This window comes from Nansenia antarctica, assembly GCF_963989245.1.
Source record: "Nansenia antarctica genome assembly, chromosome: 5".
NCBI classification, from domain to species: domain Eukaryota; kingdom Metazoa; phylum Chordata; class Actinopteri; order Argentiniformes; family Microstomatidae; genus Nansenia; species Nansenia antarctica.
Window position 1 is genome coordinate 31,867,700 of NC_137690.1, and position 23,473 is coordinate 31,891,172.

The window sequence follows — 23,473 nt, forward strand, 5'->3', positions numbered from 1 at the left end:
TGACTTTAGGGATTATCCCTATTTGTTTTGGATGTTGTCTCGGTGCAATCAAGCGTCAATAAACTACTGTGGTGATCTGTTTTTTTAACTTTAACATTTACAGAACCATTTGAATCATTCATTGGATTGAATGGACTCTAGAAAAATAGAATTGTGAATAATAAAACCCGCAAAAATATGGAAAGAAAATGCACTCTTGGCTCAGTCACCTGCCAATCTATGACTATTTCGACTATTTTCGTGTCATGAATTGACACAAAACATTTTTATGTTGATAAACAGTAGGCTAGCATGGTAGGTCCTATTTTTCGACCATTTTTATGAGCATATAGGGCTTGATTATTCAGCCCATATTATGTTGGCCTATTTATATTTATATATATATATATATTCATGATTCAATGGCCTATTTTTATTCCTACTCACCATTTAAGTCTTGAAAGAAATGTCATGCCATTGTTAAGTTATCGTGAAAGATCAAGTAGCCCATCTCAAGACAAGCTCGTGTATTTCCTCCTTTTTATCAGATGTTGCCAGTGATACCAGCTCACTTAATCATTGCCAAGTCGGAAGCGTCCTTTGTAAATACTCAGGTGATAACAGACAAAATACAGAACCCGATCAAATGGGAAGAGTCTGTTTAGGGATTCGCCCTATAGAGCAAGGGCGGCAGAAAACAGAGGAAGGATTCAGACTTTGCATGAGTAACTTGAATTGACGCAGCATAAGCCTAACATTTAGAAATGAAAAAGAGAAACGTTTTTATTTTTCAAATAATAGTTTAACTGCCTGGACACATGAACGGAAACCGGCATATTCCTTTCAATTGACAATTGAACTTATGTTAATGTTTTTTATCTCGAGTAGGTCTTTCTGCCACCACAGCGCAGCAGCTTCAGTACGACTACAGCACCAAGCCTTTCTGAGTTCTTTACATTTCCGTCGTAATTATAACGGTTTTCTGACCATGTTGGCTACATGTTCTCACAGTGCCGTTCTTTCTGCACCGACCATATTTCCTGTGTTGACTCCCGCTGGCGCCTCTCGCTTTGCTCCAGGTGCGCTAGTCGCTCCCCGGCGTACCGTAGTACCTCTAGTTTGAGCTACAGGCCTTTCTGAGCCGCAATGACATATGCATTGCGTCTTTACGGTGTTTGTACTACGCGCAGCAGCATCGTTTAAATTAAATGACCACGCTCTCAGTCTAATTGGGGAAGCCATTGATCCCCTAAATGACGAACACCTGAAATGTTTTCTTTAGACCTATTGAAATAATGTATTTATCTTCTCGAGGAACTGCAACCCTATAGTAATAATAAATAATAATAAAATGTGCTAATTCTATGCGCATTTAGTTCTTTCAATTAGGAGACTTTATTGCTTTATATCGAAAATGATAGCTTGTTATTTGATTCATTTATTTTTAGACTAATTCGCAAATGATTTATACGTCCATTCATAGATTTGTCTACAATTATTTGCCAGTAAACATCGTGTTTTTAATTAGCGTGTTATACATTTTTAAACTGGACAATAGGCATAGCCTACTGACTCCGGACAATCTTGTCTCATAAGCACGACGTTGATCTTAGTCTTAGTTAGTCTTTGTGATCGTATTTAGGCCCACAAAATAGAGGGGGAAATAAAAAAAAGATAAAGGCCTACATTCAGATGTAAAGTGGTTCCAATATTGTTTTCAGCCTATATACAACAGGCATATTCTTCATGGCTTTAGGTGATGCAATAAGCGTACAGAGTATCAAGACGATTTATTTATTTATTTCATGATCCGGTAAGCTATGTCGTAGTCCATTCAAACTTAGTACTCAAAGACAAGTCAAATCACGTATAGGCCTATATGCCGTGAAAATGGTTAGGCTGCTGTATTATTAATTAGAAATATAGCATGTATAAGTAATATTATCTATGGAAATGTCGAATTCTTAAACATATTATTAAAACATATGTTGTCTAATAGATGTTGACGCATTGAATAGTTGTTTTCGGGTGCCACTTCATCACTGGACTCACTGGACTCACTGGACTGTTGATATTTCGTCTAGATTGAACGTCGGGGACTGCCACTCGTGTACATGCAGGAAAAATGGGACAAGGACGTGATAGACTGAATATTTTGAGTCAACATTTATCACTCAACTTAATTTTAAGCCTCTGCCTATATTAGTAGGCCTATCATAAAAAATGTCCGCTGATCTTGCTATTCAGTGGCCAGTACCGTTATTAGACATGGCCTTTCACGTCCCAGCTCTTGATAAAATGCCTATTTCCTATCTTTATACCCTATTTCATTCATTTAATTGAGGCTATTATGATTCATGCCTGATTTATGGACATAAGAAGACCAACAATTATGATTATGATTTGTCTATAACGGACTAGGCCTATCTGTATTTCTTGTTATCGAGATGTAGGCTAATACAGCTGATTTGTGTTTTCAGTCATTTCGATAAATTAATTCGCAATAATTCGAATATAATAAGTCGAATTATAATGTACATTGGAGATTTGTGTCCTAAATTACTCGTATTATCTTTGTTGATTGTGAACAGCGACGTCGGTGCACGTGGTGCTCTCAACAACATTTCATGTATACCTATTATTAAGATTTGAAGAATATGAGCATATCCTTCTGACACAGGTCTAGACCTAATGATATAGCACTGTGCAGTGATAGGTGTTGTAAATACTTGTAAAATCTCTTTCATATCAGTTCAGATCATTAGCCTACAAAAATACATGACTTTTCCTGTAAGCCTATAGACCTATTGGTTCAATTGTTTTTCAAATGATATGTTCTGCAGACGTGACGGAGTCGTTAATCTATGACCAGGTGAAAAATGCCTTTTCAACAATCTCTCATTTGTTTCCACTGGTTATGCCACAAACGCATAGCCTTCCTCCTCCACACCTCCCTATAGCCAAACATGTCATGAAAAGAAGAAGAAAAAAGATAGGGGTGTCCTTTGGGCTCTTTAGGGTTGAGTGGGTTTCCTCTGGTCGCAGTTCTGTTTGGATCCCATGTGTGCGTTCCGCATGGCTTGGGCAATGACATCTATATCGCAAGACATCGTTCGTTTGTATGTTCGTTGTTCGTATAAGATCTTAAAGCAGAACCGAACATGTAGGCCTATATGTGGAGTTTAGCCATAAGATCGTAATGATTAACTATTGTGTAGTCATAGTCAAGTTATTTGTTTGTTGCTGACAGTTTCGGTGTTGTTGTTGTAGGAACGCCTGAATCGTGAAGTATGATGTTGCTATATAGACTGTTGATATTGGGTAAGTCAAGTCTTGTGTGGTCCGATGCTTCTGTTGTGGTAACATGATAAATCGCTAAAACAAGAGCTCTCGCCCATGCCTCATTAAATGACTTTTAGTATGTGCTTAGGCATGCTGTTTTTGTCTTATCAAACGTAGGCCTAGGTATGATGACTATCAGTCATGCAGTGGCATCATTGGAGTGACTTTAAATCCCTCACCTGAACGTTACTCAGAATACTGAAATGATTTCTAAGAGAAAATGATGAACAACACACCACCTTTAAAATGTTAATAGAAACGTATTCTTTTAACATGAATCATACTGGACCGTGACACAGCCTGACGACTTCCACGACTTTACAGTTATCTTTTCAATTTACACAGACACAAAAAGGATTTGTTAATTAGGACCTCACATCAATTATCAGACGATAAATCAAATGGTACCCAAGGATCATAAAACAATAATTTTAACATTCATATAGCGTGACTGAAACTGGAGGGACCGAAGCGGCGCGCTCCATATAAAATTCTATCCTATCTAAATATTAGTCTAAATCCTCGAGTAAGACAGGGAGGAAGTTAGCAGTTGACCGCTGACAGTTGAGTTGCTGAATTGCTGCCCGAGGTGTCCCTTTTCTCTGTGGACATTTGGAAGTCATACACAGTGAACGGTGCCTAAATAGCTTAGAAAGTTCTTTAAGAGGTTAATGCATTCATAGTGTATTTGTCTGCATATAATTTAACGATGGATAGACAGGCTCGTTCAAATAATTGTACCCATAAAAGTATAATATTAGGAGATAGGTGATAGTGTGAAATGTGATGTTTTACTTATAGTTATATCCTGTGATACGTTATTTATACGTTGTTTAGGTTATGTTTCATATAGATATAGCCTAACTTAGGCGTTGCCTCTGTTCCCAAATGCCTCTGGTCCCAAATCAAAAGAGAAATACAGTATAAACATGCGCATTTGATTTACACGCATGAATACAATTAAACTTCCCCAGAGTAATTTTTGACCCCTTGACAATTTGGCGATTTGACTCGATTCATAATTGTTTTTAGTCTTGAGATTCGTAAGGCAGGGACGCTTAAAAATGATGTGTTGCCTTTCTCATAGCCTTACAAATTGCACCACGCAATGCACCATTCCCAGTCTTAGAATAGTCCTTGATATCTTAGCCAGGTTTAACCGTTATCAGTATTCAATCAGAGAATTTTGACATTAAAATGATTGGATAATACGTAAGTTATTTTAATCCATCATAATAATGATGAGTGTTTAGCATATTCTTAGATTTATGTAAGTTCGTTTTTCGATCCAAAAAAACACAATTGGGAGTAGGCCTACATGGAATCGAAATAGGCTACATATATATGATATACAGAAACGTTTCTATTGTGCATCATGTATATGATAAACCATGTAGGCCCTATGGTTTATGCTATCGACATCACGATGGACATTTATTTTACATATACTTTTTATTTTATTTTATTTTTTATCGCAGCTGGGATTGGAAAAATATATAATGTTCCATAAAACATATTATCAGACGTGTATTTCGTTTGATAAATTAACACACCTTCGATAAAGCAAGGCTACCTAACCCTTCTCTTTACTGGTGGAAAACGGCAGACAAAACAGGCCTAAAAGAATTCGCAATTAGCTTTCAAGTCTCGTTATAGATCGCTCTGCAACAGGTGTTTTTAAATCTATATCTGAGGATTATCTTACCAGAGAGCACAACATGACCGCGATGACCAGTCAAGCAGGTGGGTTATGTCACTAGTCTCGTTAGGGCTAATCTTATTTTTGTTATCGGACTGCATGTGTGAACTTCAAGCTTTCAAATTATGTTCTATTCTAAATCGGTTGTGAATGTATAATTATTTATCTTTGGGTAGGGTAGATCCACTCAAATCGCGCTTATTTATAGATACTAAGTTATAGATGCTAAGTCACAATGTATTTATGAGTTTTACGTTTTCGAAAAACATCTGCATGTGACCGAACATGTGACAAAGCTGAACACATAAAAGGAATAGCTTTTGGAAACATTACAGTAAACACGCTTCCGTTTTGGCCTGAAAATGTAGCTTTCCTGTTCAACCCTGCTCGTTTTTATTCTGAGTTATCTTTGAGTAAGGACATGGGCACAAAAACACAATGGACACGAACACAATGGATGAAACTAATATTCCCTAATGTCCAGGGCAAATTCCACTACTGCAAAACCTCGACTTTCTCACGCATGTGAATCTCAGGGCGATTTGTAACCCGTGGTGGTGGATTTCTAATATTCACACACACAGTTATATATGTTAATGCTATTACAAATTGAGTTAAGAGTTTAATATTCGTTGGAATTAATTGTGTCTTTTGTCCACAACTTTAGATGGTGCGAACTCTTCAATATTAGAGGTAAACTAGAGGTTGAAGCTATAACCACCAACATTAGTCACATACAGTAGCCTACAGTATAAGCTCTGCAGAGAGAGCAAAATGGCGCAGGTAAGATGATGCTGCTTTCCAAATGCCATTTTTACAGGGTGGTTTAAATGATATTGCTCCACAGGATATCCCTGAACTTTATTGCAACTTTTATGATGAAATTAATCATCGGGAATCATTTACAACGCGATAATATTATTCGCGGTTTTCAGGCTTGTTTGAAGTCGTCATGAATAACTAATTCACCCCGTATACATTCACATGAATGAACATGTGGAGGGAATAAAACAATAAAATGGATGACTTAAACTGTGCCTGGAGTTTATACCTATCACTAATGCGTTCACTTTAACACCTCATTATCAATCAATCTGCACGATGATGGAAACCCTAATGGCATCATTCAAACTCTACCATGTTCCAACCCTTTCTCTACCTGACATTGCCAAACAGCCCTGTTAAGAGAAAGTATATATATACGTATTTCACTCTCTCTCTCTCTGTTTCTCCTTACTGGAGCTCTCTGGGAAGATGTGTGTGCCACCCCTGTTTGTTTATTTTGGGAAGCGGGGTCTTCTCTCCACATGTCTTTACAGAGTTAACAAATATAGGCCTGACAGCTGCCAACTGTGCCCTTCAACACGTCTGAGCAGCATGGCCAGCCTCTCACCAGCCTGCACCTCAGGCCTGCCTGCCAACCCCCCCGAGAGAGAGAGAGAGAGAGAGAGAGAGAGAGAGAGAGAGAGAGAGAGAGAGAGAGAAAGAGAGAGGGGCAGCCATTTAGCCCACATTAAAGATTCAACCCCCTGAAATCACAGCCTCGTCAAAGGGCCAGTGGAACTAGACCAGAGTCTCTCTCTCCCTCGTCCCACATGGGAACTCTCCTGCCCTGACGTGGACACGTGGCATTTCCCCTTTCTCACTGTATCCCAACAGCACACACCGACCCACTAACGTGGGTATACCTTCTCACTAACATCCTGACTAGTCACAATGATAACCACTCCATAACCAGATGATAACCCCACCCCAAAAAACAACCCCAGCCCATCCCAGAAAGAAGGTATATTATCGTTATCGGGGGGTTTCCTCTTGGAGAATGTTATGGAAGGGGGTGGCGGGTGGCGGGTGGCGGGGGGGGTTCGTTAAGCAAATTTCCCAGAGAGCTCCTATACTACTACAGACGGAGCGAAAACAACCTGGAATGTCTGAAGAAGGAGGCCAAGGTGCGGATCCCTTTTCCAAAAAATCACTTCTTCTTCTTCTCTCCCCCCCTCTCCCCTCCCCACCTTTGTTTTAAAAAAACTGGGGAAGCTTTTAGCTTTTGAAAAGTATCCTTTTCCTATCTGTGCCGGAGCGGCCGGGGACATCATCACCTCCCCTCTCCTCCTCGCCCGATTGGACCGCCGCTAAATAGCTGGCATTCCTGCCACAAAGAACCGATGATATGGACCTGGGGCCCCCAGAGATCTCCCCAAATTAATTAAGGGCCTTTTCTTCCTCCCGTGAGCGGGATCTCGGTGGCCTTTGTGTCCTCTAATACGTCTTAAGCCCGGTATTAAAATACGAGGGCAGAAGTCGGTGCTCATTATAAATCTGTCACTGCCTGCTTTCTTCTTCTTCTTCTTCTTCTGGGGGCCGAGGCTCATGAAGTTGAAATAGTCTTTAATGTAGAGTAAAAGTAAGTCATACTAAGTCATACCCCCCCCCCCCCCCGCCCCCTCTTGACCCCCTACTGGTCTGTATTTATTTGAACATGAGAAGGCCTGATGTTGTTTCTGGCAGAGAGGGGGCTGAGACACTAGGAGCTCATCCACCACCACCACCACCCCCCCCCCCCCCCCCCACCATCCCCACCCCGACCCCCCCCCCCCCTGCCCTCAGCTACCGCGGCCTGTTCAGAGACTAGTCTTGCCCTTTACTTTCATGAACTTGAACCAGAGCCTTGTCTCTGCAACACCCCCAGTCAGAGGCCATGACGCACAGCCTGGTGTGTCAGTGTGTGTGTGTGTGTGTGTGTGTGTATGTGTATGTATGTGTGTGTGTGTCCAGTGAAAAGTGTGTGTGTTGTGTGTATATGTGGGTGTGTCCCGTGAAAAGTGGGTGTGGGTGTGGGTGTGTGGGCGCACGCATGTTTATCTCAATGTTTTCCCCCCCTGCATTCCTCCCTTGTATGCCAGCGACAATTCATAATACTGTTTCTGAACGGTGTCACGTCCAAGTGTGTGCGGTTGCTAAATCCTGCTCCGTCGAGTTCCCTGTAATACAGCTTGAGTGAGTCCTTTAAAGTTGCTCCCCCGCTTTCTAAATGCACCTTTCAGGAGCTATAAGGCTCTCCGGAATCCTTCTTCTCTTCCTCCTCCTCCTCCTCCCTCCTTCCGGGCTCTCTCTCTCTCTCTCTCTCTCTCTCTGCTCTCCGTCCCCGAAGGTTCTCCAGAAGAACGCGTCGGCCCCTAGGAGCAAGGTAACCCGATGACTTCCCCCAAATGTGAAACACTGGCGGTTATTTGTGTTTTTTTTTGTGGGGGTTCTTTTAAACGGGCCAATTCGTTCTGTGACAGTGGAGGCGAGATCCCCGCACACCGGGAGGAGGAAACGGATAACATGTCCATTTGGAGAGCCTCACCCCCAAACCCCCCCCCCCAAACCCCCCACCCCCAATCTCCCCAACCCCCCATCCATTCCCCACACAGACCCCCAGACAGTGAAATTGGGGATCAGAGGAGGCGTAGAGATCCAGCCTCAGGAATGCTTATACCCCCCCCCCCCCCCACACACACACACACTCTCGCCTCCACTGGAAATGTACAGTGGAGGAGACAGGAAAATTAGCTACAATACCGCTTTTTCTTGTTTAGGCTTTAGCCTGGGAGGTCGGCTCGGAGGGGAAACGTCCCGCTTTCCTGTCTGTCCTCCTCCTCTTCCACCACGCCTCCGATGAAGATCAGGAAGTCACATGGGCGGGGAACAATGTGCAGGAGGGGACCAATCTGAAGGCTCGGAATTCCCTCCCCTACCCCCCCCCCCCCCACCCCCCTACCCCCAACCGATAATGGACACGGTCACCCTCTAAAAACACCCACTCTTATGTCACACATTTTTCCCCCCACCTCACAATTGTCTGCGTTCATCGAGGTTCAGCACGGAACACTCCGGAATACTCCTTAATTCCGCTTCATAGGCGCAAGTTCTTTTTTGTTTTTTTCGCTTTTCTTTACTCAGATCTGTCACTACCCCTCCCCCCCCCCCCCCCCCCCCGTCTCCGACGGTGATTCAGGTCACAGATCTCACTGTGTGCAGCTTGTCGATCTGCGGCTCAGGGAATCCGTCAAAACTCCCCTCGGCCAATCAGAGAGGAGCCTGAGCTGCCTGATACTGATTAGAGTGATTCATCATCTCCGGCCCTCCCTGCCACCACATGTTTGTTTGGATCTCTTCCCCGGGAGGCTGGTGACAGTGAGAGATGAGGGACCATGTGGCCAGGCCCAGAAGCCTGCACTACCAGCAGCCCCAGCTCAGAGCTCTGTACCCAGGCCTAGCCCAGAGCCCCAGCTCAGAGCTCCATACCCAGGCCTAGCCCAGAGCCCCAGCTCAGAGCTCCATACCCAGGCCTAGCCCAGAGCCCCAGCTCAGAGCTCCATACCTAGGCCCAGCCCAGAGCCCCAGCTCAGAGCTCCATACCCAGGCCCAGCCTAGAGCCCCAGCTCAGAGCTGCATACCCAGGCCCAGCCCAGAGCCCCAGCTCAGAGCTCCATACCCAGGCCCAGCTCAGAGCTGCATACCCAGGCCCAGCTCAGAGCTCCATACCCAGGCCCAGCCCAGAGCCCCAGCTCAGAGCTCCATACCTAGGCCCAGCCCAGAGCCCCAGCTCAGAGCTCCATACCCAGGCCCAGCCTAGAGCCCCAGCTCAGAGCTGCATACCCAGGCCCAGCCCAGAGCCCCAGCTCAGAGCTCCATACCCAGGCCCAGCTCAGAGCTGCATACCCAGGCCCAGCTCAGAGCTCCATACCCAGGCCCAGCCCAGAGTCCCAGCTCAGAGCTCCATACCCAGGCCCAGCCCAGAGTCCCAGCTCAGAGCTCCATACCCAGGCCCAGCCCAGAGCCCCAGCTCAGAGCTCCTTACCCAGGCCCAGCCCAGAGCCCCAGCTCTGCTGCATACCCAGGCCCAGCTCAGAGCCCCAGCTCAGAGCTGCATACCCAGGCCCAGCCCAGAGCTACACACCCAGGCCCAGCCCAGAGCTCCATAGTCCATACCCAGGCCCACATCAGGGGTGTGGGTGGCTCTGGCCGGCTGGCTAATTGCAGGCCCAAAAGTGTAACATTAGGTGATGGGAGGATTATGGCATGTTGACTTGTGTTCACTGGGGGGCTAAACTGACACTCTCTCACCTCTGACCGGACAGTTATAGAACCCCCTCCTGTTGGCTGGGGGGTCTACAGAGGTCTGGGCCAGATTAGGGGGGGGGGGGACGACGACGACAATGTGGCCTGGTTAGACAGACCACATGACTCTGGCTCTATTAAAACAAGCAGCACTGTGTGCGTGTGATGTCAAACATTTCCTCCATTTGCATCCATTAGCCATTTTTGTGGCAGCGAGGAACATTTGAGACGCATAGAAAAACAAAGGTCCAGATTACATGTCCTGTTTTTAATGAAACAGTTCCCTCGGCTATTGTATTCACACAACCACAAAAACTGAGGACGTTTTGTTTATTTTCAAAGATAAATCATTTGTTTCTGTCATTTGGTCTGTTAAACTGACTAAAGAAATATTGTAATACTTTGAGTACTTTATTTCAAAACATGTTTTAGTAATGTTTATTTTTTTGGAAAATATTATTAAAAGATTTTCATTGTTACAAATAGTCAATACATAGTTTTCTATTTATTTCCTTCTTTTCACATTCATGAATTATATTTAACCACATTTATGTAGTTAGATATGGTGGTTTTAGTACATTTATAACTTGGAACATTTTTTAATTCATGCACAATTATCTACAATTGCTATGCCTCAAATATTTTAATCTTGTTTTCCAGATGTTGTCACTTCAAAAGAACCTTCAAAATGTAAACTACAGATGTATTATATCTCTGATCTTTAATTTTGTTTTGACATTGTGAAAAAGTAACATTGAACATTTAGGGCTAACCCTAACTCTAACAATAACAGCATGTTTTAGTTATTCAGAAATTACATTATCCACTGAATAAATTACTACATATTTGTACATTTTTGGCAAGGTTTCAACTGAGACCTCTAACATTTTTAATGTTTGGGATTTTGCTCTTTTACTAAATTTTCTTTACATTTAAATTTGTTAAGAATGATTGAATACAAAATGTACATTCAGTTATTGCATTCATTACTCATTTAACCTTAATGGACCTTCATTTCAATATAAAATGTAAATGTTGTTTTTGCAGATATATGCATATCCAGGTTCTCACTGCACAGGAGCTCATTCAGCTGAGAGTTAATTCAGGATATAAAAATTGCAATCATACATTTCTCTCATGAATGTTTCCAACTGTGCATAGAAAATATTATTTATTTCCCAAAGTTAGATTTCATTCAAATGTAATTAGCAATCCTGATTTATTTGGTATGTACAGTATAACTATTTTGAATAGAAATCTTAATTTATTATCCTAAATACAAAAATTCATGAAATGCAATAGATTCTGATGTCTCAAACGGTTTATAATAATAGTAATAACTTTTATTTGTAGAGCGCTTTTCCTGCATTCATGCAGCTCAAAGTGCTCCATATGTAACAACAGGGCTCCTGAAAGGCTCAGGTAGAACAGCTGGTTTAGGTGGTCAACATCAAGACCCTGAGAGAGGCGGTTTATATATAGAGTGGAGGATGAGGGCGTCCTGTGTGTTTAGGCACAGTGGCAGTGGCCGTGATCTACCCTTCTCTCCTCTACACACACAGGGCTTATAGTCACCCTATCATCGTCCTATTATGACTGTCTCTCTCCTCTATAAGATGAAAAATCAATGTGTTCTTCATGGATTGTGTCACCACTGAAACAAAAAAACAACTGTAATAGTGTTTATTCCTTTTATTCACTTCCTTCAGACATTTCAGGAGCCTTGGTGGTTCTCTCATGGTACATGGTTCTCTCATGGTACATGGTTCTCTCATGATACATGCTACTCTCACGCCCTGTGAAACACGGGTGGAACCTATGACAAATAAAAACAGAATACAGACAAACCAAAAAATCGTTCTCAACCACGCGTGTCGTAGCAGCCTCCCATGAGCATACAGCAGAGAAGGCAAAACACTGACATGAACTGAGGAGGGGGGGAAAAAATCTATAGTTGGGTCTGATTTCTCAGCTCATTAATCATGACTGGATTCATAAAGTCTGTCTCGGAGGTTGGCATATTTGGCCCTGTTTGAATGTAATGATATTTATTAGAACATGTCTTTGCACGCACCATGTCTCTCCCTCTTACGTCACTCTCACAGCACAGAGCTGTGTTTATTATGACTAACAGGCAGGGTTTTAGAATTTTGTGTTTTTCATATTATAATTTTTTTGTCTCTTCGGGGAATGAAACAATGTAGCTATGAAGTATCCAATATGATTGATGACTAATATTGGTCAGTACAGTATATTAAATCAAAAGAATATCTATCAATGCATTTATTGTAAATAGCTGATATCAGTAACAAGTATAATGAGTATAGTATATCTTTAGGGACATATTTGTATTAATAATTCTAATAATATTATAAGTAAAATAGGTCCCTAAAGACATACTGGACTTAGGCAGTGAGTGCATGCTGTAGGGAGACCGAGATATGAACCTCGTTGCTTCCCTGAGACAACACGTTGTCTTTCCCCCGTCCTCACCTTCCCCCCATGATGCATCAGTCTGATTGCACCAATAATAAAAACATAGTTTTAGTTTGTTTCCGCTGCTGCTGATCCCACAGTGAAGCTCTGGTCTGTGGGGCTGCAGGGGGCAGCTGGACAGACAGTGTCTGTGTGTCCTGGAGCAGCTTTTGGAAAAAGCAGTAGCTCCCCTATGTGGCACAGTGGTGTAAAAACACCTGGCACGAGAGGAGGGGGAGAGAGGGGGTTGAGAGGGGGTTGAGAGGGGGGGGGGGGTGGGGGGGAGGAGGAGGAGGAGGAGGGGGAGGAGGGGTGGGATCAGAGTAGGAGAAAGAAAACCCTCCCTTGGTCATGAATGGCATAACACAAAAATCCATGTTTGTCTGTTAGCATCCAAAGTGTGATACCTGTCCCCCCCGCTAGTTACCTCAGAATGATGCTAACGTGTGTTAGCATTAGCATAGGGGGGAACTAGCATGTGAGAGATGCCTACCCCCCCCTTCTCCCTAGTATGACCTATGAGTCTGACACAGCTGCTTCTGCCTCTGTTGCTGGTGTCGCCCCCAGACACACACCTTGAGAAGCCTCTTTCATCAGCTGGCTCTCCACAATGACATACATGACAGTTCTAATGCCCTTTCATGTCGCTGTTTGTCTCTCACATGGAACCGCCGGAGCTTAAACAATTAGCAGCAACCTAGTCGTCAGTTTACACCCGCTTTCTTCTCGTTTCAGCGTAGCTTATCCTGATTTTCCAAGACAAGATGTGTGGAGAAGATAACCGCCTTCATATCGCTAGCACCTCACACAGGCATGTGCCACGCACGCACGCACGCACGCACGCACACACACACACACACACACACACACACACACACACACACACACACACACACACACACACACACACACACACACACACACACACACACACACACCCCCCCCACCCTGTAACCATACCTCCACACTGTGACCTCATGTATGTCAGGGATGTTGTCCTATGTTACCTCTAGTATTATCTTGAACAAAATATAGAATGGAAACCAGTTGCACCAATATTGCAGTTTATTTGTCCTAGTAAGGCCCGTAGTAGTGATCATCTATCTGAAAAATACCTGAAATAAATTACATATATAATAAATTACTAATCACTGTTGGTATAGCATGGCACTTAATGCAATCTCAAAATAATAATAATAATAATAATAATAATAATAATAATAATGATTGTAATTTTAAGTGAATACTATGGATCTTTAAAACTTCCAATCCCTCACTTCTCCCTCCACTGTGTCAACCACTTTTCCTTTACCTTTTTTCCAAACTTTCTCCTCCTCCTCCTCCTTCATCAGTTTTTCGGCCGCCTTCTTTTGGGCTTTCTTCTCCTCCCATCCCAGCCAGCGGTCCTCCATCCTCTGTCTCTTCTCCTCCATCTTCAGCAGCTTCTCCCGGTTCTTCTGTTCCTCCTGGGCCCTGGTGATGACCTTATATCCCCGTTCAAGGACCAGCCTGTCACCTTTGTGCTCTTCATTGTAGTGGGTACGCTCAATCTTTAGCTGGTTCCTCTCTTTGACCTTGTTATTCAGCCAGCGCACCAGTCTCCTGCGCTTGCTTTTGTCCTTTTTAGGCGGACCTTCCACCTCCTCCTCTTTGAAGGTTGCGACCAAATCCTCTTCCTCGTCTCCGCTGAGGTGAGAGTGCTCGCTGCCCTCCTCTTCCTCCTCGTCCTCTTCCGCCAGGAAGTGCTTGGGGCTCTTCCTCCTCAGCTCAGCCTTGCTCTCAGCCTCCTCTTCCTCCTTGAGGAGCCTCAGCTTGGCCTTCATCTCTGCCTGAGGGGTGATTCTGTCCCTGTAGACCACTTCAGCGTGGACAATTTCACTGTCATCCAGCTCGATGTCCATGATTTCACACTGAGTCGTCTCAGGCTCAGCGATGTCCGAAGAACCAGGCGCTGGGTCTACTACGGCTGAGTCTGGAAGCAGGTCTGGGTCAGCAGCCTGATTCCAGGAGTCAGGCGAGAGGTCGGGCTTGTCCTTGGCCTGACACACGATCAGCCGGGGCACCGGCACCACCACGGCTGGCTCCCACGTCTTGTTGGAGTTCTGCACCGCCTCGAGGTACAGTTCCTCCCAGGTCTTCTTCCTCCTCTGCTGGCGCTCCTCCAGCATTCTCTCCTCCTCTCTCATCCTCCTCTTCTCCCTAGTGTTATCCAGGTGGTTCAGTCTCTCCATCTCTCTCAGGTCTCTCAGGTCTCTCTCTGGTTGCTGCTTCTGGGGCTCAAGGGTTAGTTCTGTGGCCACCGCAGCCTCCATCTCTCGCAGTCTCTCCTTTCTCTGTATGCCCTCTTCTATTTGGCTGTCAATATCCTTCTTTCTCTCCTCTTTCTGTCTCTCCATCTCTCTTTGTTGTTCAAGCCCTTGCTGTTTCTCCATCTCTTTCTCTTTCTCCATAGCCCTTTGCAAGGCAATCTGTCTCATTTTCTCCATCTCTTGTTTCCTCCTCTTGACCACGCTATTTTCCTCTTTCTCTTTGCCGCCCTCCTTCAAATACATACAACAAATATACCTTCCACATTAATTATCTTTACATACAGTACCAGTCAAACGTTTGGACACACTTCCCCATTCAATTGAATGCATTGGCCTGTCGACATAGAATTGCAACATTCCCTGTATCTTCTATACCAAGAGCATGGATATGAAGTTAGTGGATAATTTTGTTTAGATGAAATTCTAAGTTCAGCCTTGCCTTCTCTGTCAGGGTGTTTTTATCCACTTGTCTAGTCTCTCTGGCCAGCACAGGGGCCTCTCCAGGGGCCTCTCCAGGGGCTTCCATCTCTCTCATTATCTGTAATTCAAAATGGAGTGTTAAGGCAACCAAAACCAAAATGATGATGTAAAAAATAACTGTATTACAATGTCTTCTTCTACTACTACTACTACTACTACTACTACTACTACTACTACTACTACTACTACTACTACTACTACTACTACTACTACTACTACTACTACTACTACTACTACTTCTTCTAAGTTCTACCACTGTTACTACTACTACTACTACTACTACTACTCCTGCTACTACTGCTGCTACTACTACTACTACTACTACTACTACTACTACTACTACTACTACTACTACTACTACTACTACTACTACTGCTACTACTAGCACTACTACTACTATTACTACTACTACTACTACTACTATTACTACTACTACTACTACTACTACTACTACTACTACTACTACTATTGCTACTGCTACTGCTACTGCTACTATTACTATTACTATTACTATTACTATTATTACTACTACTACTACTACTACTACTACTACTACTACTACTACTACTACTACTGCTACTGCTACTGCTACTGCTACTGCTACTACTACTATTACTATTACTACTACTGCTACTACTACTTACTCTAAGTTCTACCACTGTTATTTCTTTCACTGTTATGGATTTCTTGCTCATCGTTAGTCTCAGTGGTGTATTGCAATCTTGCAGTTTCTCCTCCTCCCTGCACGAAGCCTTCCATTTCTCCATTTCGGCATCTCTCTTCGCTTCCATCTCAACAACGGCCTCCCTCAGCCTCTCCTCATACTCCTCCTCCATCGTCCTCCTGAGGGTCTTCTCCATCCTGAGGGCCGTCTTCCTGAACCTCTCCTGCTCCTGCTCCTCGGACGTCTGGATCTGCTGCTGGAGCTCTGTCCTGAGGCCTCTCTCTCTCTCTAGCTTCCTCATACACCTGCCCACCAGGGTCTGCCTGGCCTCCTGGGCTCTCTCCTCCAGGCGCACCATGTTCTCCTCCAGCCGGAGGACCTCACGCTTCAGGAGCTCCATGTCCGCCTCTCTCTCCTCCCACCTCCTCTCCATGTCCAGGTGGAGCGGGTTGTTGCATCGCCCAGAGCCGCCGGTGCTCTCCGCTCCCAGTACGCCCGGGTGGTCGTCCTTGAACCTGGTCTGACCCCTGACCCTAAGGCCAAGGTCATCATACGCTGTCGTCATTTTTCTTTCTGCAGTAGAACAGACAAAGACACATGTCACAATGACATCTAACAATGTTGTTGTGTTGATATAATGCTGCTGAGAGAATGGCCAGAGCAATCAAGATTGCAGTACGTTTAGATTTACAATGACATGTTTGACATTTAGCAGACATCAAGTACATTTGTCTAAGTAAGTGAATCATCTATCCATCAGTCATCATAATAAAAAGTCTATGCTAGGACCTGGTGCCCTTGGCAGTCACAATACTAGAAGAAGGAAGGATTACTCTCTTTTTTATCACCTTTTGGGAGTGTGGTTGATTTGTTTACACAATTCTTGGCCAGATGCTGGCTAGGGTTTTTGTGTGAATTAAAACTCAACATTCTGTTCTATGCTTTGTATTTAGAATGCATTAGAATCACATTGACAGTGATGATGATACATTGATGGAATGTGTGTAGCTAGCCTGTCTCTGCTATGACATTCCTGTCTCTGCTATGACATTCCTGTGCGTGCTATGCATTCTGTTCCCATGACAACAATGACATCACCTTGAGTGACATCAGTCATCAACAAACCTGGTGACCATGATCATACAAAAAAATCTAGAGCCATATTTGGGCGTTCGATTGGATAATTTCAATGGGGTCAAACCCCACCCCTTAAGCCTAACCTCAACCCATAGGGAAGTAGGCCATGCCCACATCATCTCTGATTGGTTCTTTGTTCATTTGAGCCTGTGACCAATAGAAACAGAGACCCCAGAGCCCCTCCTACATGGCACAGCCAATGGCCTTGTTCAGAATTGGAGGTTTTAAGTAAAATGTTCTACCTCAACAGTCCATTAGAAAGTTAAATCATGCAAAGCATATCCATCCATCTATAATCTATAGTGTTCAACATATCAGATGAGGGAGCTCTGATAAAGACAGATGTACTCACTACTGTCCACACACTCTACTGTCTGTCTGTGCCTGGGTGTTACTACCAAAGCTCTGACATTCTGATTCCATTGGTTCTTTCCCCATGACAACCATGACATAACCTTCTGTGATATAATTTATATGATGCTGTGACATCATCGGCCATTAACGAATCTGATCACCACAACCATGGCTGTGTTCGTAAATTCGCTCTGAGTGCGTCGGAGCTCACACTGGGTTCAACGTCATAGAGCGACTAAGTATTTTGATTGGACAAGTGGCATTCCATGAGTGCTGATCAGATTTCCAGAGCGAATTTACGAACGCAGTCCATGCGTACATTAGGGTATTAGGGTAGATCATGTGGACTCAAGCTCCACCCACTAACCCTTGACCTTTGGGGTACTGGGCCATACCCACTCCCTTCTGATTGGTTCTGTGATCAGGGTTGCCAGATGGGATTGACAATTTACAGCCTAACCAGTCGATAACCGCTAAATCCAGTAGCCCATTCGGCGGTAACCCGCCCCATCTGGCAACCCTGTCTGTGATTGTTTGAGTCTTAGACCTATTGACATAGGTACTGTATAATAAGTCCCTTCTTAATTGACCCATTCATCAGAGCAATTGCGCGTCATCTCCCTGTCATCAGAATGTCCACGCCCCTTTTTGGGTGATAGAAGCGGAGAAGTTTGACTGGAGGTCAATGGGAATTTCTGGTCTTCGCTACTTTAATCCGATAAAATAAGAAAACCGTAGTGCTTTTTAGATATTAGGAGCCCAAATCCGATGGCCAGTTAGGCAAACTATTATATAGTGTCGTTGCCGATCAATGATCGACGTCGTTATATAGAGAAAATGAATGAAATAGGGGTTGATTTATCAGAGCAGTTATACGTCATCTCCCTGTCATCTGGGATTTGTAGTTCTTCATTTGATTTGCCGTGTAAATCCCCAGACTGCCCAAATCCGATGACCAGTCAGGCAAACAATTATATAGTGTCGTTGTCGATCAATGATCGACGTCGTTGTATGGAGAACATTTATGAAATAGGCAATGAATGTGTGTCCTTTCAGTCTGCCTCGGCAGAATCAACGGCAAATCAACTGAAGAACTACAAATCCCAGATGACAGGGAGATGACGTATGACTGCTCTGATAAATCAACCCCTATTTCATTAATTTTCTCAATATAACGACGTCGATCATTGATCGGCAATGACACTATATAATAGTTTGCCTAACTGGCCATCGGATTTGGGCTCCTAATATCTAAAAAGCACTACGGTTTTCTTATTTTATCGGATTAAAGTAGCGAAGACCAGAAATTCCCATTGACCGCCAGTCAAACTTCTCCGCTTCTATCACCCAAAAAGGGGCGTGGACATTACGGGAGGGGAAAGTACCCGGATGCGTTGCTCTGATGAATGGCACAACCAGAAGTCAGAATACACATTTTACAGTTTTTTCATAGTTTTCTGTCAAATAATCTATTCATTATTTGAGTAAAGACAACATTATATACGGTTATACACACAATTCTACACATCTATAGCGCTCAATGTATCAAATGAGGGAGCTCTGATGAAGACAAGTGTACTCACCACTGTCCAGTCACTCTACTACCTGTCTGCCTGCGTCTCACTACCAAACACATCACTAACATTCTGATTCTATGGGTGCCTTCTGTGACACCGCTCATCAACTTCCTTTGTTGCCCTGGGTGACAACACAGAAACAGAATGTAGAATGCTTGACCATTCTAGATTCAGAGTTGTGATTCTACTCACTTCAGTCTTGTGATGTCATCTCATAGTGTTTTGGTTTTGTAACAGGACAAACACACACATCACGTTCTCCATTGTTTCAATGATACAATGAACAGGATTATGTTTGGCCTATGCGACTTTGAATTAGATGTCGCACACACGCACGCGCACACATTTTAGTATCTTTATTTGCATTCACATTTTACAATAAAATTCTTGAACACAAACATTAGTAGTTGCAGGACACTCGGTTGCTCAATGTGTTTCAGTCTGAGTCTAAGGGTGCAGGTAACACCTTCTCCTCCATATGTGTTTCAGTCTGAGTCTAAGGGTACAGGTAACACCTTCTCCTCCATATGTGTTTCAGTCTGAGTCTAAGGGTACAGGTAACACCTTCTCCTCCATATGTGTTTCAGTCTGAGACTAAGGGTGCAGGTAACACCTTCTCCTCCATATGTGTTTCAGTCTGAGTCTAAGGGTACAGGTAACACCTTCTCCTCCATATATGCCGGCTGCCAATTATTGCAGATATATGCCAGGGCCTTCGCTTTAGGCTTAGGAATTCCTGCTGTCTGCAAACCCCTGACCACTAGTCCAAATATAAAGCCAAGCAGTTTACATCTGTAACCAAGCTGTTCAATTACATCTTTGAGTGGTTGGTACTTCACAACCTTGGAAAGAAATGGCTCCTCTAAATTACAGTCGAATGCACAGCTTACTTCTAAGATGGTCACATCTCTACTGTCCTCATCGACAACAACAACATCCGGTAAATTAGCAGAGACACTTGAGAGAATATCAGAACTATTATTGCACAGATTGAACATATACACACACACACACACACACACACACACACACACACCCCCCCCCCCCCCCCTACCCCCACAACAGTTGTTTGCTTGGGGGATCTTTTGGTTCAAGTTGGTGTTTACAGTGTGCTGTGATGTGGTCCACATCAGAGGGGAGCTGTGTGACTAATGCTGTATTGGGTGTCTCTGTCTGTATCAGATCTCTATCAGGCGCTGGCCTGAGTGCAGGCTGGAGATGGCACCACTCTGGACCAGCCACCTCACCTCACCTCAGCTCACCTCAGCTCACCTCCACATACCTGCCTGTCTGTCAGGCCTCTGTGGGTGGCAAGGCTGTGGGACAACACACACACACACACACACATACACACACATGCATCGCGCACACACGCACGTTTGCACCCGCACTCACGGCCACACATGCATAAACACAAACACACACACATACACACAGATGCATCGCACACATACGCGCGCATACACGCACGCTCACACGCGCACTCACGGCCACACACGCACAAACACAAACACACACACACACACACGGCGCTAGGTATTCCCGTGTCAAGCCTCATCGCCAGCAGGCCTTTGAGGAAGCCACCGCCCTGATGTTTACTGATGCTAATTAGCCAGCGGCTAGCCTGCAGAGGACCAGGCGAGTGTGGAATTCTCGGTGGGTGGTGGTCTCTACTCCGCTGCCCCCCCCCCCCCCACCCCAGTGCAGGAATGCTCTCAGGCCAGGCTCACCTGACAGGGGGCTCTGGGTCAGGCCACGGGGGGGTGACACCGACAGGCTCCCAGGGCCCTGGGGTGACCTTCAGCCTGGGGAGGTGTCGGAGCTGAGCTGGGACTGGGAGCATGAATACACTACCATACACTACCAAGGGGTTGAGTCCTGTTGATGGGGCCCAATTTTCTTTTAGACTCTGTAGGCTACTGTATTTGTTATCTGTATAAGATTTCATAAATATGATATATTTTCTGAATTTGTCTTGTTTTATCAAATGTTCCAACTATTTTCATTTCTTGTGCTGGTTTATTATGAACAACATGTACAATTGCAGGAAACTAGCACAAATAATTGTGTGGGAGAAAGGGGCCGCCGCTGCCAAAAGTTTTGGGTCGCTCCACCGCCAAAAAATCTCACTCCAAACTTTTGGTGAAACTTGGCAGCCCTGGATTATGAAAGTGCAGATAGCAAGCTTTCAAATGATGTGTCATACATTGAAAATAGTTGAAGAAGATATGCTTATTTGAATGTTGGTACACGTCAAACCAAATAACAGAGAAACGGACGCGTTTGCTACCATCGTGTTGGTAGCTAGCTAGCAGCTAGGAAAGAACATCGCTATGAACATCTAACTGCATGTTTATCACATCACAACATGCTGATAGAACATCAACATGCTAAAAACACATAACTACACATAATTAGATAGACAGTCCTTGCTTTTGAACAAGTCCTAAAACATACGTTTGTTTACAAGCCATGTATCACTTACCCAGTAGCCTGAAGCAGGACCATTTTTTTTTTTTTTTTTTACATATTCCAAAGGTTGAGGTGTTGAAGAGAGATTTGCAGAAGTAGGTACATGAAAGTACATATTACATACATGGTCAACTAAAAGGATAAAAACCCAAGAAAGCCACTGGCTTATTTCAATTGGGGTCCTTGATTTTCAATTCATCGTTACATGTAAGACAGACAGGGGAAAAAAAAAAAAACAACTAGTACTATCTACACGATAATACAGACAAATAACTATTACTATCTACAAGATAAAAATACATCCATCATGGGAAGAACAATACTAGATATACAATACAACAAAACATCAGGTATGTACAGCGGGTAGGACAGGTGGGGTCATACACCAAAGGTGGGGGCGGGGGACAAAACACAAAGTATGTACAGTGGGTAGTTCGGGTCTTTTAATCTGATTTTTGATTTAGAGGGTCCAGTTACGGATTGCAGCCTCCTGTAAATGTTTTTTGAGAGTGGTTTTGAAGGTGGGCAGTGTTTTGCACTCCTTTAAGATTATAGGAAGGGCGTTCCACATTTTTACTGCATAGTTTGCAAACGAGTTTAACCCCTTGTTTGTGGTGCAACGCGGTTGAACGTGGTTCGTGGAGCTTCCTCTGGTGTTGTATGTGTGGACGTTGTTCACTTTTTGGAAGTATGTTGACAGGTACTTGGGTGTCTTTGTGGTGTAGCGTATCTTGAAGACCAGGCCCAGTGCAAGCTGCTGCACTCTGTCAACTACTCGTAGCCAATCAAGGCTCAAAAAATGAGCAGCGGTTAGATGTGTCCTAGGGTTGAGGCCTAGCAGAAGCCTAACCAGTTTATTTTGGGCTGTCTGGAGTCTTGTTTTATGGGCCTTTGTGGTTCTATAGTACCATGATGTTACGGCATAGTCGAAGTGACATTGAATGAGAGCTCCTGATAGGGTCCTCAGTGTGTTTTTACTGACAAGTGAGGATATCCTGTACAAGAATCTAGTTCTATGGTTCACTTTTTTGATTACTTTTGCTGCCATTTTATCTCCGGAAAGATTTGCCTCTAAGATGGAGCCCAGGTATGTAATATCCTCTTTTCTTGTGATATTAATGTTACCCACTTTTATTTTAAAATTTTCAGCCTTTCTGAGTTTAGATGGGGATCCGTATAGGATGGTTTCAGTTTTACCTAGGTGTATTGATAGTTTATTGTCAGCTAGCCAGATGCAGATTCTACTCAGTTCAGTGCCTAGCGCTTTTTCCACCTGCAATATGTCCCTGTCAGAGACCAGCAGAGCCGAGTCATCCGCGAACAGGAACAAATTGCAATCACATGCTGATGACATGTCATTCACATATATTAGGAACAGTAAAGGTCCCAATATGCTTCCTTGTGGAACGCCGCAGGTCACTGGGAGGGGGGGGGACAGTGTTCCGTTCACACTAACCACCTGTTCCCTCCCCTCTAAGTAGGATTGCATCCAGCCCACCGATGTTCTATCGAACCCAATTGCTTTCAGTTTATCTAACAGTATGTGGTGATCTACTGTGTCGAAGGCCTTCTGGAGGTCCAGCATGACCATGCCGCAGTACTTGCCCGAGTCCACCTCATGGTTGATGTGGTCGTTCAAATAGAGAAGGCATGTGTCAGTGGAATGGGATGTTCTGAATCCTGATTGAAATTCATACATCAGATTTTTTTTCGGTAAGGTACCTATCAACCTGTTCATAAACAATTTTTTCCATAAGTTTCGAGATGGAATTAAGAATAGAAACAGGTCGGTAGTTGCCTGGGTCTAATTTGCTTCCTTTTTTATACAGTGGGGTTACCCTTGCTATTTTAAAGTCAAGGGGGACGTGTCCCTGTTTGA